Consider the following 15,227-nt stretch of genomic DNA (forward strand, 5'->3'; position numbering starts at 1 on the left):
CCCCAAGTGAATTGGCCTTTCCTTGTCGTTTAAGATAGCAGCTGCCATTTTAAGTAGCTCTCTTCTGCAGCTCTAGCCATTATAGCTGGGATCACACATTCCTAAGGGGGGGGAGGGAGTTCTTAGCATTCTAGTGGGAGGGGGAGCAGGCGAGGGGAGAGAGAAGAGAACCATGCAGACTCTGGCCCCAGGAGTTAAGGATGTTTCTGAGAGAGGAAGTCAGACACTGGAACATCATGCCTGTGTTTCTTTTGATAGAGGACTCAGTGCAGCATTACTGTAAGTGCTTATGGCTGTATTTACATAGACCTTTCTGATAAAGCTTACTTAGTTGTTACCTTTTTTTCTCCTTTAACAAAACACCCATCTGTAAAGATATGTACCCTGCTGCAGTGACATCAGTCCCCATCTGGTGTCTTCCAGTGTGCAGGCATGTGCATTGCCATAGCTTATCATAGCACATCATGATGCGTCATTACGCGGTGCATCATTACACGGCATGTTTTTTTACATAGTGCGTCAAGATGCAGGTGAATTGGTGCCAAAAGACAAACTATTTAAAGCGGTTTGTAGTACTGATCAGTGCCTGGTTATCGTGGTTATCCTGTAGGCTAGCTGTTACTTCCTGTTGATTCTCTGCTGCTGACTTCTGCCTGTCGACCTTGAATCCTTGCCGCCTGTCCTGACCTCTGCCTGACCCTGAATCTGAACCTACGCTGCCTGCCCTTGACCCGGAACTGCCTGACTACGCTTTTACTATTGTGCTATTGTGTTAATCAAGCAAAACTGAACCCTATTTACTTCACATAAAGGTGGGCTCCAGCTTACTCAAGCTGCCATCCAGGCAAGCTTGCACCATACTGACTCCTTTATATACAATAGAAAGGAGGGTCTTATGCATGTGCTTAAGTATAGTGACAAGATTAGAGAGAATGAGCAGGGCGGGGTAATGTGAAGTGTGGAAGGGAAGTGTATTGTGCAAAATGATTGCAATATCAGTGACATAAAGGCTGTGCAGGCAATATGATTGACAGCTAAGACCTTTTAAATACATTCATAATTTGTGCAGAGGTTTAAAGAAAATGTTGAAGTTTATGTTAAATTTAAAAAGGTACTTTTATGTTATAGCTTTTCTGAAAGACAGACCCCTTTTAAAAAGAATTCAACAGAATATGTGTATACGCACTCATAATTTTGCATATATTCACATGTAGCTCACCAAAAATTATATATTCTGACAATTGGTTGCTTGTGGTTAAGGTGGGGGATATCACTCCAACTTGCAGTGCAGCAGTAAAGTGTGACTGAAGTTTATCAGAGCACATGACTAAGGGCAAAAATCTATTTGCTCTTTTGAAAAACAGATTTCAATGCAGAATTCTGTTGGAGAAGTACTTTTAGGGGCCGAATTACTAATCCACGAACGGATCGAAAGCGTCCGAATGAATTTTTTTCGTAATGAACGGTATTTTGCGATTTTTTTCATCGCCGTCGTGACTTTTTCGTAAATTGTCGCGACTTTTTCATAGCCGTTACGACTTGCGTGAATTGTCGCGACTTTTTCGTAGCCGTCACGAAAAAATCAGAAAGGTTTGCCCGCCGTTTACTAGCACTCAATACGAAAAAGTTGCGACAATTCGCGCAAGTCGTAACGGCTATGAAAAAGTCGCGACAATTCGCGCAAGTCATAATGGCTACGAAAAAGTTGCGACAATTCACGAAAAAGTAGCGTCAGCGACGAAACAATCGCAAAAAATACGAAAAAGTCGCAAAATGTTCGTTTCCAATCCGATTTTTTCCCATTCGGGATTCGGATTCGTGGATTAATAAATCTGCCCCTTAGTGTTTAAAAAAAAGCATATTTTCCTGTGACAGAATCCCTTTAACACTTGGGCAAGCATCAGGTTGTTCTAGTAAAAATTACACATCAAGTATACCACTTTCCCTTCCTAATATAATGTATGGATGACAAAAACCATAGCAATTACTGCAGCATTTGTCTGATCAGATGGTTTGTTAGCACTTTGTGTTGATGGAAATCCACAATCATGGGTTTTATCTTGGTCAAAGGGGTTAATCAAATACAAAAATTGATCTTTCTTTGCGCTGGATATTTCCCCCCATTTACCTTAGACACAGGTATGTGCACAGGTATAAAAAAGAAAAGCTACTAATGCATGTTCCCTCCTCTGATCACCCAATGGTGTGAAACGCGCAAGGAGGGGGGAGTATGGGTACCATGAAGCACTGGGAAGCACTTGTTTGTTTGATATGATTTGCATTTTTTTTTTTATTTTGTTGAAAATTTGAGCCAATAAATGATTGTTTGTTTCACTGTTAAATTTGTTGACTATTTATATTTATATTCAGGACCTATCAGTGAGATATAACTATTAGATGGTCTCTTTCTCAGTCCATTATATGTTGTGTTGATACATGCTCCCCCATAGTCTGAGCTTTGATAAACCCTATGTTTAAGGTGAATTGCATCTTGTGCTAGCAAATCATCTGAGATATAAAGATATTAAAACATAAATGCACATACCTAAGGCCTGAAGCACACAGAGTGTCAGCTCTGCTTCAGCCTGTGTTTTTTTCTGCAGGCTGAGAGAAGTGGATCTACTGCCTTTCTCCCTTCTACACAGGGGTGTACCTGTACTGAAAACTACAGCTTCTGCTTGAGTGAAGGTACATAGAAAAAAAGCAGGCTAAGAGAAGTGGAGCAAATGCTCTGTGTGCCCATGACCTAAATGTTATGATTGTTCTGGGACCATTAAAGAACTGTACTTGCAACATGAAAACAAAGGGGTCAGCTTTAAAGCCCAAGTATGCCTTGCATATGTGCACATGACCTCATCTTTGGAGTCTGACCAGGATATGATTGGTTTCAGACTCAGGAACTGGGTTGTTCTGCATGGGAAATAGTTGAGGGTAAACAATGTTCAGGTTCTGTTTATAGAAAAACAAATCTGTTTTTATGATGTGGACTCTAATTTATCTTCACATTTTATAACAACCTACAATGTATACTTTACACTATACATTCTCTAAGATGTTAAGGTTACAAGATGTGTAAAGCTGGTGCTATAACCTATGCAAGTGTAAAGGAAAAGCTTTGTGTATATATAAGTGGCCCTTCAGATTTTTCTGAAACTATTTCATTCTGATATACAGAAAACACACATGCTATGTCTGCATAATGCTAAAAGTGATTTCTAAGATAATGATTTGTGCATGGTGGCAGCTATCCAGACCCACAGAAAAGGAGGAGGAGGAAGACTGGCTCTAATATCCTCTTGTTCTCTTGGCTCACCCTTTACACACAAATATGTAATCTTCCCTTACCAGCAAAAATGGGAAACAAGAATGTAATTAATCACATTTTAGTGGGTTGTGAAAAGGGTAGGCTGAGAACGTGTGGGGTAAGGACTACTTTGTGACATTAATGACAGTTTTGTGAGTGGGATACTACCCCACTGGTGACAGAGCCCAATCTACTACATCTTATGCACCTTATAAATCTCAGACCTTCATCAATATGCCTTGCTAGATTTTGCAATACCTTGTTTGTGACCCATCTGTTCACTCAATAGGTATCCTCCCAGTCACACTCTAATTCCTTTTCTATAAAACATAGGCAGAGTGACAGTAACTGTCTGCTTGGCCATTTATGTGTTCTAATTCCCTTAGGCAGGCAGTTTTAAAACACCAATCTGCAACCCCCCACTGGAAAATAATTGACCTATATATGTGACATAAATTATTATTGGTGTGACATCCCACCCAATTCAGTAGATGATATGCTGTTTTGCTGTTCAGTTTTGTTTTTTTCTATTTCAGGTAAAAAGGCAATTTATATTATAGTTCACTAAATGGAAGCCAATGAACATTTTACTTTCATAAGCATTCATAGTAAAATATATATGTTAATGTAAACCCTTGTAATTATTATACCAAATTATGTATGGAAGGAGGTCCCAGTCTTTCTGTATGACTGTGTCTCTGGGATACAAGATAATGGGACACCTTAAGGAGCACCACCATGAGAGACGGGTCCAAATGTGTCCATTATAGGAACTGGAAAACTGGGGCACAGAGGTTGATGGTATAGGAGTCCCTAGCAGTGAGAAATAATGTCCCTTTAAGACACACACATTCCTTAAAAATAGCCTTTTAAAATCCCTAAAACAATAGTGCATACAGTAATATACATTAACATTCAGACATTCTCTTCTCTTCTATACAACGTCACAGCTGCAGATGCCTACATGCAACATGAACAGAAAAAGATTAATTTGAACATCAGTAGCAATTTTATCCATGCATATTTTCCATCCAAGCACCCATTACTAACCTGTGCCAAGCAATTCAAGGAGTGAAAATGCATTTCATTAATGCCATCTATTTATGTCTTACACTTAATCATTGTGTTTGAGGATTTAACAGATTTCATGTTTTAACATTAGTGTCCACTGTGTCTGGCGGAGAGATAAATGGCTGTGTTCGGGCAAACCAGAAAACATGGTGGAAAGATGAATTGCAGTTTAAGGCCATCATTGCATGAAATCCATGATAAAGGAAGGAAAGTGTTTATCTCCCTCATTACCTATAGAAAAAAGATTGTGCTCATAGCCAGGCAGTTGCTTTTTCAAGCTCTGCAGCATAATCGACACATGTTAAGTGGGGACAAATTATAGTAAGGCACACAGAGATCCATACGCAGCCTTGTGACATGTAATTCCACACTAACTGTGTGGCAGAATCATTGCAAAGTACCTTTGAATATTGACATTAGGGGCTTGAAATAATGTACTGTATGCCAGGTCCCTGCTAGTCATGTTACTGCTTAAATAGCAAGGCTGGAAGCTTTATACATAAACCTCCTTTCATTAGTAGCTTAGAGCAAAGCTGCTCTATTTCATCTTGATTCAGGTACTGGGAAGTCTCTGATGATCCTCATGTAATAGACTACAGATAGTATCCTCAATCCCATGGAGCTGTGCTGCCCTAAAATGCTTTGGTGAAATAACATCTATAGCTATCTATCTCTCTGATGTGTTTATTAGCAGATGCCTAAAGAAATGCAGGGAAACATGACACTTGGAAGAACAAAACAATATATATTATTAAATATAATGTTTTCATTTGTGTTATTTATTATGCTAATTACTTTTTTCTCAGTTTATGTTGATATATTTGTTATAGTGATGTATTTTTTACAGTAATGCATTTGGAAGAAATAAAACTAAGGCTTTTGTTTAATGTGTTTTAGGGTTTTTCTTTTACACTTCAGTTTTTTACTTTAGACTTTAAGGGGCCCATTTGTTTTCATAGAAATAAAAAAAACCTATTACAGGAAGTGAATCAATTATCCAGAATGTATTTGTCCAGAAAGCTCAGAATTATAGAAAGGCCATCTTCTATAGACTCCATTTTTCATAAAATAATTCAAATTTTTGAAAAATGTTTTCCTTTTCCTCTACAAAAATACAGTAAAACCTTGTACTTGATCCCAGCTTATTCCTTATTGGAGACAAAACAGTCCTATTGACATGTTTAAATGATGTTTTTTTAAGTAGACTTACGTAATTGAGATCCAATTTTTACAAAGACCCCTTATCCAGAAAACCATAGGTCCCACACTTATATGTATTTCTTCTTTTTATTTATTTTTTTTTACCCACTATAAAATATTTGGGTTATTCTAGGTTATTCAATTGTCTTTATATGTCTAAAAGTGTTCAACTGCTGGTGGTCTAAATCAATATTTTTTCACAGTCTTATATTAAAAGGCTAATTAAAGAAAAATGTACTTTTGTTTTCTTCTTCATGCCAGTAGATGGAAACATGTCAAGATGGGAAAAAGTCATGTTTAAAGGACAAGGCAACGCAAAATATTATTTGTTGCCTAATAAAAGAAAACAGAATTCTAAGCAGCTTTGCAATATACATTTATTACTAATTTGTAATGATTTTTGAGTTATTTGTATATATAATTGTTATTAAAAGCAGTGTTGTCAGTCCTTTTCTATTCTCTGCCCTGGTGGCTCTGACTGTTGAAATAATGTAACACAAGGCAGCAGATTGACATACCTGTCTTGCTGGAGGAGACTGACAGTTGCAACATTGTTTAAAAAGTAACAACCAGGAGTTCAGCAAATGCTACTTTCAATAGCAATTACATTTACAAATAACGTTTAACGCGCTACAAATTTTTAATTATTTCATATTGGAATTATGTTTTCTTTTATTATGCAAAAACTTTTTTGGGGGGTTGACATGTCCTTTAAAGCGGACCTGTCACCCTAAGAAATAAGTCCAAATTATTTTCTATATTGTTAGTTGAGCAAAATAAACGTTACTTACTCTATATAAATAATATAAATTTTGTTTCCTTCCGTCTTGGGATTACTCAATCAAAGCAAGCAGGCAGGCACCATTTTGTGGGCACTGTTATTAAGGCAAGCTTTGTATCATGCCAAAATCTTGTGTATGTGCCAGAATGGGGGACCTGATGCCCAGGCCCATGCACTGGCTACACAGTTAGATGAGGAGGAGGGAGGGGAGAAGTGAGATGTGCATTGACATCTAGGTAGTGCGGAACGGACAGCTAAAGTTATTGTCTTCCCCGCCTCTATGCCTAAGGCATAGAGGCGGGGCAAGCAATATATGATTGACAGCTGTGATTTTTAAATGCCTTTATAATGGGTTTGGATGTGATAATAAAAAAATGAATTTGGGTTTCATGTTTAATTTGAACAGGACTTTTATTATACAGATTTTCATGTCTGGGTGACAGGTCCACTTTATCTATTCATATTCCCATCTCATATTTAAACCACTACCTGGTTGCCAGGGTAATATAGACCCTACCCCTTTAAGCTAACTGATCACAAACACAAATGTATGGAGAACCCCTCACAGAAGTGCATGTATGAATACTTTTACATCCTTTTTAGCATTTTAGGGTAAAAAAAAAGCACTCCCACCCGCACTTTTGCACAGTATCCCTGGAAGTCAGTGGGAACAGCAAGAGGTAGTTGGGAGGTTAATTTCTTTACACCAGCAGTGAATCCACTGCTCACATTAGCTGTAGGTCAGTCTGTGTATGGCCCATCTTTAGCCTCCCCAAACAAAAAAGTCATCTTCCGCTTATGGGCTTGCCGAAAATATGTGCCATACACTTCATATGGCATTAGCCTAAGACTCCAGAATATAGTTAAGGGAAACAGCCCATAGAAATTATACTTCTCTTGATGCACAGATGAACTAGTGGCTTCAGCTGTGATGCTTTATTCAAAATAAACTGATTATCATCAAACTGGCAGCTTCAGTAATGGCAGCAGTGTGGGTGCACAGGAATTTTTTGGAGCTGAATAAAATACTGTATGTAGAACATAGTTATCTGCTAAGGTTTCTGGGGATGATTGTACATACCCCCATTAGCAGAGTCAAACCATTTTGATCATGAGAAATGAGAAGATTTGAAGACATGTACAAAATAGTATACAGTCTCCCTTATTATATCAAGTTGTAGATTTTTGATCATTTAATGCCTAATTTACATTTCTTCATTTTCATGCCAAGTCTGTCTGATGTTTCTTTGGATGCAGATCAAATATAGAGTTTAAAACATTTAATCTGTTTCATATTTGAGCAGTGATTGGGATTTATTTTACATGCATTAAGGGGACTAATAAGGGGATTGATGTAATATAGTTTATGTATATGTGTGTGTGAGTGTTATTCACAAACAGTAGGATTAACTCAGTGCACATACGGAATCTGCTACCAACATGCCCAGATGCTCTTGAAGGCAGACCTCAGGGAAGCTGCTTGGTTACATTCCCCCACGGAGCTGACAAGATAAAAGTTTAAATAAATCAGTTTCATGCAAAAACAATGACAGATGCTTGAAATGCAGTTTAAGACATTAGAAAAGGACCAAACTTATCAGGCTCCAGGGCAACAAGAAGTGAAACAAGCCAAAAATTGACTGCTGCCTAACTAGGAATGCAGTAGATCAAGTATACTGACATAATGTGTAAGGTCCGGTTATGTATTTATTATTATACTAAACTACAGGTCAATTAAATTAAATTCTTGTGTATATATAAGTAAAATATAGGTAGATGTTTACAGGAAAAATATCAACTACCTTATACACAGAAACATAGTAAGTTAGACTGAAAAAAGACATGTCCATCAAGTTCAACCTTTTGTCTATATACAACCTGTCTTAGGGCAAAGATGCATTGGGTCAATTAACGTGCCTTTTTAAAAAAGTTGTGCCTACTAAACGTCATGCCGCACATGTCAAGATTTGTTGCAGTGACCTGTATATTAACGTATGGCAGCTAAATAGCTGTGATAAGTCGCCACTACCGAGTTTTAAAGAGTTGCTCCATTAGGAGCAAAGGCCCTAATTCCTAGTGTATCCAGACGAAGGCAAAAAACCCCATTTGCCGCAGAGGGGAAAAAAATACTTCCCGACTCCAAGATGGCAATTGGACCAGTACCTGGATCAACTTGTAATATGAGCTATCTTCCATAACTCTGTATGTGCTCACTAGATTAAAATCCATCCAAACACTTTGTGAAGCTATTTAATGTATCTTCCAGTACAACTGATTCAGGGAGAGAATTCCACAGCTTCACAGCTCTCACTGTAAAAAACCCTTTCCAAATATTTAGATTGAACCTCCTTTCTTCTAATCAGAATGGGTGCCTTTATGTCTGCTGGAAGGCCCTACTGGTAATCAAACCATTAGAAAGATTATTATATGATGCCCTTTAATAAACAACATTATTTTTTTGGTCCTGTGCTGAAGAGCCAATGCCCATACCTTGTGCACTCTTGCCATCCTATTTGTGCCTGTATGTTACACAACCACTTGCACTGTGAGCTCTATGGGACAAGGACTTCTTTCTTACTGTGTCTTATACCACACTGTACTTAATCTCTGTGTTTTTATACTTATTTATTGTATTTATAACACTTGTCCTCCCTGTGTGTAGATTGTACATCGCTGTGTATCCTTGTAGCGCTTTCTAAATAATGTTATATATACATACATAGATATCATATCACCCCTTTAGTGCCTTTTCTCCAGTGTAAACAACCCCAAACTTGCCAGTTTTATAACATAACTGGAAAAATAACCCTTTCCTCCCGTGAATCTATGCCCTTGCAGATACTGACTGCCATGCTTGCTACAAGCACGTTTATTATTTAAAAAGACTCCAAGATCATTTTCCATTATGGATTTGCCTTGTACAGTCCCATTAAGGGTATAAGTGGCTTGCATATTTTTGCATCTCAGGTGCATAACTTCACATTTATCAACTTTGTATCTTATTTGCCACTAAGCTGCCCAGATTGCCAGTTTGTCAGGATCCTGCTGAACCGGCTTAATGGTGATACCCCTTCTGGATTTTTTTCTTCTGACTAAAAATTTTGATTCACTTTGAAGAACAAGTTTTGGTTGGGAGTTTATCACCTCCAGGACTAAAACATTCTATATCTTTGGTTTAGAGTAGAAGTTTTCTATGTTGTCCACCTTTTATTTTATAAAGTGTTTGTACCTGTATATTTTAATTTTTGTTTACTTTTGTAACATCTTTTTGTACATTATGCATTTTTATACCTTTATAATATTAAATATAAAATCTAAGTTTTGTTCTTGATGTTGTAAAAGAACCCTAGCCTGAAAGTAACTGTGGGCCTTAGCTCTCTGCAAGCTGTATGTTGATTAACCCTTTGACTGCTGGTAGAAAGAGTGTGTGCTTTAATTATATTAAGCCTTTTTAATACTAGAGTGCTTGGCATCTCTCTTGTTTTGCATGAGTTTTGTAGGTGTTGGTTGGTCTTTGGAGTGCTGAGAGACAGACACTTTATAGCCATGCTTAGAGTCACGTGCGCCTGGAAGTGACGTAATAGGGACAATTACATATACTGTAACCTTACTCTTTAACAACTTTATCTGAAATTAAGTCAATACTTCAAATAACTTGCTTACCAAAGATGTCCAAGTTACTGGCCTACAATTGCCATGCTGAGAATGTAATCCCTTTTTAAATATAGGAATTACATCATCTTTTCTCCAATCCATAGGTGTCATACCAGATGAAAGCATCTTAAACTTACTTAGGTCTCTTCTTAACTGAGAGTGTGTATTCCATTTGGCTCCAGTGCCTTGTCACATCAATTTTGAGTAAACCACTAACTAGACTGAGCTGAGCCAACAGTGCAGCTATTGAGTGGGTCTTGGAACCTCTATCATATACACTTTAAGAGATACTGACACCAGAATTTAAGCTATCATAACATTCTTTTTGCATGACCTTAATAATTTTGCCATAAAAGGATTTGCCTGGTGCTCTTACATTACCCATCTGAGCCCCCATGTTCCTTTATGAGGGGGCTGCCATTTTTGTGCAGCAGGAGTCCATTAGCATTAGAAGCTATAACTGACTAGTGATGAGCGAATCTGTTCCGTTTCGCTTCGCCGAAAAATTCGCGAATCTTTGAAAAGATCCGCGAAACGGCGAAAAATTCGCGAAGCGGCGAAAATGTTGTGCGACAAAAAAAATTGTCGCCCGCGGCTATTATTTTGTCGCGCATGGCTCTTGTTTTGTCACGCGGCTCTTGTTTCGTCGCACGGCTCTTGTTTTGTCGCACGGCTCTTGTTTCGTCGCCCGCGGCTCTTGTTTCGTCGCGCGGCTCTTGTTTCGTCGCGCGGCTCTTGTTTCGTCGCCCACGGCTCTTGTTTCGTCGCCCGCGGCTCTTGTTTCGTCGCGCGGCTCTTGTTTCGTCGCCCGCGGCTCTTGTTTCGTCGCACGGCTCTTGTTTCGTCGCCCGCGGCTCTTGTTTCGTCGCGCGGCTCTTGTTTCGTCGCCCGCGGCTCTTGTTTCGTCGCGCGGCTCTTGTTTCGTCGCGCGGCTCCTGTTTCGTCGCGCGGCTCTTGTTTCGTCGCCCGCGACTATTCTTTTTTGACGCCGCGACAATTTTTGGACGTGCGGCGAATTTTTCCGCGGCGGAATTTTTCATCCGTTTCGCGAAACAATCCGCCAATGGCGAAACGCGGAAATTCGCCGTGAATCCATGCCTGGCGAAACTTTTCGCCCATCACTATAACTGACGGGTTGAAAAGGGACAGTCAGGCTGGCAAAACAGTCAGGTTTAGGAACTTCAAGTAACAATTACTTACAAAAGCAGCCCTATCAGCAATAAATGATCAACATGACCTAGAGTCAACTTTTTATGAACATTCATATTTTGAAGAGACGATTTTTAGTGTCAGTATCACTTTAGGAAAATAATTGTTTTAGGACATTAGCTTTATTGTTAATATAATTTAAAGAAGCCACACTCAACCAGCATATTTTTATTATTAATATACTTAAAAACCTTTTTGGGGTTAAGTCTTTGCCTCAATCCGCTCCTCATTTTCTATCTTTGCCTTCCAGATTGATGTTTTACAACAGTTATACAGTAATTTTATATTCATTAAATTCAACTTCTGTCCCCCTTTATTTGTAGTTTTTTTGCTTTCTTTTTTTTTTTCCTATTAACTTTTTTACTTGCGCATTAAGCCACATAGGGTGGTTCTTCACACTTCTATATTTACTTCTTAATGGAATAAACTGAGAAAACATAATGCAGAAAACATAATGCCCCAATCTATGCTCTGAACTAAATTATATTAAATTGTTAGTAGGATCTCCTCAAGGTATTTTACAATGGATTAGGGATAAAAACAAAAAATATATTCATGGTCTGCAACCAAGCAGACCATGCTAAACACGTGTATTGCTCATTTATTTTTTTATACTTGTTCAGTTTTAAAGCACTGATGTTACAACCCTAGGTAGGTTGTGCTTAGATGGTTTGTTGTCATGATATAACACTAAAAGCATGTGAAGTATATATTTACTGGTAGAGACAATCATGATTACTTTAAAGTTGGGAAGTTGGCAATAACACTAGTGATGGGTGAAACAATTTGCCAGACAAGATTTGCAGCGAATATCCACGTTTTGCCATTAGCAGAATTTTTGTTCTGATGCCTGACATTTTCACCGTTTCATGAATTTTTCACGATTTCGGGAATCTTTTCAAAGATTCACAAGTTTTTCGGCAAAGCGAAATGGGACAGATTCGCTCATCACTAAATGACACCACTAGATAAGCCTTGCAGTAGCAAGGGTATAGAGAATATACTTTCCAATGACAACACTACATCAATATATACAGAGGTACAATTCTGTTGGTTAACAGTTGTTTATGCCTTTCCTTACCGTAGTGGGTAGTGTGTAAAGACACAGAGGTAGAGAAGGTTGGACAAAAATTAAATGTATAGCCTCCTATAGGTATATATTGCTGTAAACTGCTATGGCCCTGAGGGGATTTTCCACTTAAATAAATATTTTATTTATATTAAATGTATAATTAGTAGTTGTAGCTGTCTTAGAATATGTCAAGACCTCACAGCCCATGGTTGAAGTCTGAAATAAGAAGGAAGCAGAGTTCAGGCAAGCAGAATAAGTTCAAAACAAGGTATCCAAAGCATTAAAAGAGTCTCTTAGTTGAATTCAGGCTAAAGTCAGGGCAGGCAGCAATCGGAGTAGTCATAATAAGATAGCAGAGGGGATAGAAAGTCAGAATAAGCCCTGTAATCAGGCTTTGTATCTGGGTCCTCAACATGTTTTTATTTTAAATTTGGTGCCAAAGCATAATGTGATGGCGACATGCATTGGTGTGTAACTGTTTTGGCACAGATGTTTTGTTTCCCCTTGCAACCACATGACAGAATATGTACTAGTTTCCCGCAGCCCCACATTATTTCTTTACTTCAGAAATCTCCAAAATAACTAACCTATTCTATTTATCCTTTGGTTCATAATATAATATAATATAAAAGGAATCCACTACTAATTGGAGTATAGAGATGTAGCAAACTGTTCACCGGCGAACTAATTTGCGTGAACATCGGGTGTTCTCAAGTTCGCGAACTTTTAGCGATGTTCGCAATTTTGGGTTCGCCTTAGCTGGAGCCAAATTTTGACCTCTCACCCCAGAGCCAGCAGATACATGGCAGCCAATCATGCAGCTCTCCCTCCTGGACCCCCCCCCCGGACCACTCCCTTCCATATATAAACTGAAGCCCAGCAGCCATTTTACATTCTGCCTGTGTGTGCTTGATGAGCTAGCATAGGGAGAGAGCTGTGCAGGGATTTGAGGGACAGTTTAGGTAGCTTTGCTGACTTGTAATCTACTTTCTACTGCTCTGTATGTAGCTGCTGTGGACAGCTGTCCTGCTGATCTCATCTGCTGTAACCCAATAGTCCTTTTATGCATCTACTCTAAGGGGCTGATTTACTAACCCACGAATTCGAATCCGAATTGGAAAAATTCCGATTGGAAAACGAACATTTTGCGACTTTTTCGTATTTTTTGCGATTTTTTTCGGCGCCTTTACGACTTTTCGGAAATTATCGCGACTTTTTCGTTACCAATACGATTTGCACGAAAAAACTCGAGTTTTTCGTAGCCATTCCGAAAGTTGCGCAAAAACTGCCAATTTTTTCGTAGCGTTAAAACTTGCCAGAAAAGTTGCGCATTTTTCGTAGCGTTAAAACTTAAAAGGCGCGATGTTTCACGCAAGTTTTAACGCTACGAAAAAAATCGCCAGATTTTGCGCAACTTTCGGAATGGCTACGAAAAACTCGCGTTTTTTTCGCACAAATCGTATTGGTAACGAAAAAGTCGCGATAATTTTCCGAAAAAATACCGATCATTACGAAAAAAAACGCAATTGGACGCATTCGGCCCGTTCGTGGGTTAGTAAATGTGCCCCTAAATGTTTGTACTTCAGAGTTATTATGGTTTAGTGCAGTGATCCCCAACCAGTGGCTCGTGAGCAACATGTTGCTCCCCAACCCTTTGGATGTTGCTCCCAGTGGCCTCAAAGCAGATGCTTATTTTTAAATACCTGGCTTTTGGGCAAGTTTTGGTTGCATAAAAACCAGGTGTACTGCAAAACAGAATCTCCTGTAGGCTGTTAGTCCATATAGGGGTTCCCAAATCACCAATCAGAGCCCCTATTTGTAACCCCAGGAACATTTTTCATGCTTGTGTTGCTCCCCAACTCTTTTTGCATTTGAATGTGGCTCACAGGTAAAATAAGGTTGGGGATCCCTGGTTTAGTGCATCAAATACATTAAAAAAAGTGTTTTGAAAAAGCTGCTCACCTACTGTAGTGCAGGTCACTGCTTGCCGAATTAATGTCACCACTACTACTTTTATACTGATTGAGGAAATGACAAACCTGGTCAATCAAAACCAAGTCTGCACAAGCATTTGTAACCTGACAAAAACAAGAAAGAAAGCCAAAACATCATTATTTGGCTCCATTATTTGAAGGAGAAAAAAGACAAAGATTCCATTGTAGAATTTCAGTCAAATCCCAAAGCTGGGGACAGACAGGTGACATTTGTACAGTTTCCACTGTAACTGCCACAGGGAACATGCTAAAATGCTTAGCATGGTTCACAATACCTGCAGCTATACAGCTGCTTGTCATCTTGTGAATGCTGCAGGCTGAGGATCCCAGTATATATAATTTTTTTTTTATCTCTAGAAGAAAACAGTTTTTTTTAACTCATTTGGCAAAAGTATAAAAAGAAATCAGTGTACTATAATAATATTTCTTGCTATAGAATTTGATAGTTAAGTTAAAGGACATTTATGGACTCTACATATACAGCATCAAAGTGAAAAATAAATCAAAATGTGGGGTTTTTCTGACTTTTTCTCTTTATGGTCATTATATTAAACAATACAACTTTGACCATTATTCATTATTGCACTATTCATGAAGAATTTGACATAAGCCTCAACCGAAATATCACTGAAATGACTGTATCAGCTCATAACTGGCGATCTTGTGTTATTTCTTATGTCACAATAAACATAAATATTTTGGTTCAAATAAGAAAAGAATTTGTGAATGGTTTAGAAAAAGCTATTGAGACAATTGACAATTTATTCTTTTGACTTTTCCAGAAGCATGTAAATACTTTAAAACTAGGTATTTTTCACACAGACAGAAAGCAGTTAATAATATAGTAGTAAAATGATGAGTTATAAATATGAAATAGGAAAGAGAAATAGTTATCTATGTCTGGTAACCCATAGTATCGACAACAACAACGGGTCCTCTGCA

This window comes from Xenopus tropicalis, chromosome 4 (assembly GCF_000004195.4).
Source record: "Xenopus tropicalis strain Nigerian chromosome 4, UCB_Xtro_10.0, whole genome shotgun sequence".
NCBI lineage: Eukaryota > Metazoa > Chordata > Amphibia > Anura > Pipidae > Xenopus > Xenopus tropicalis.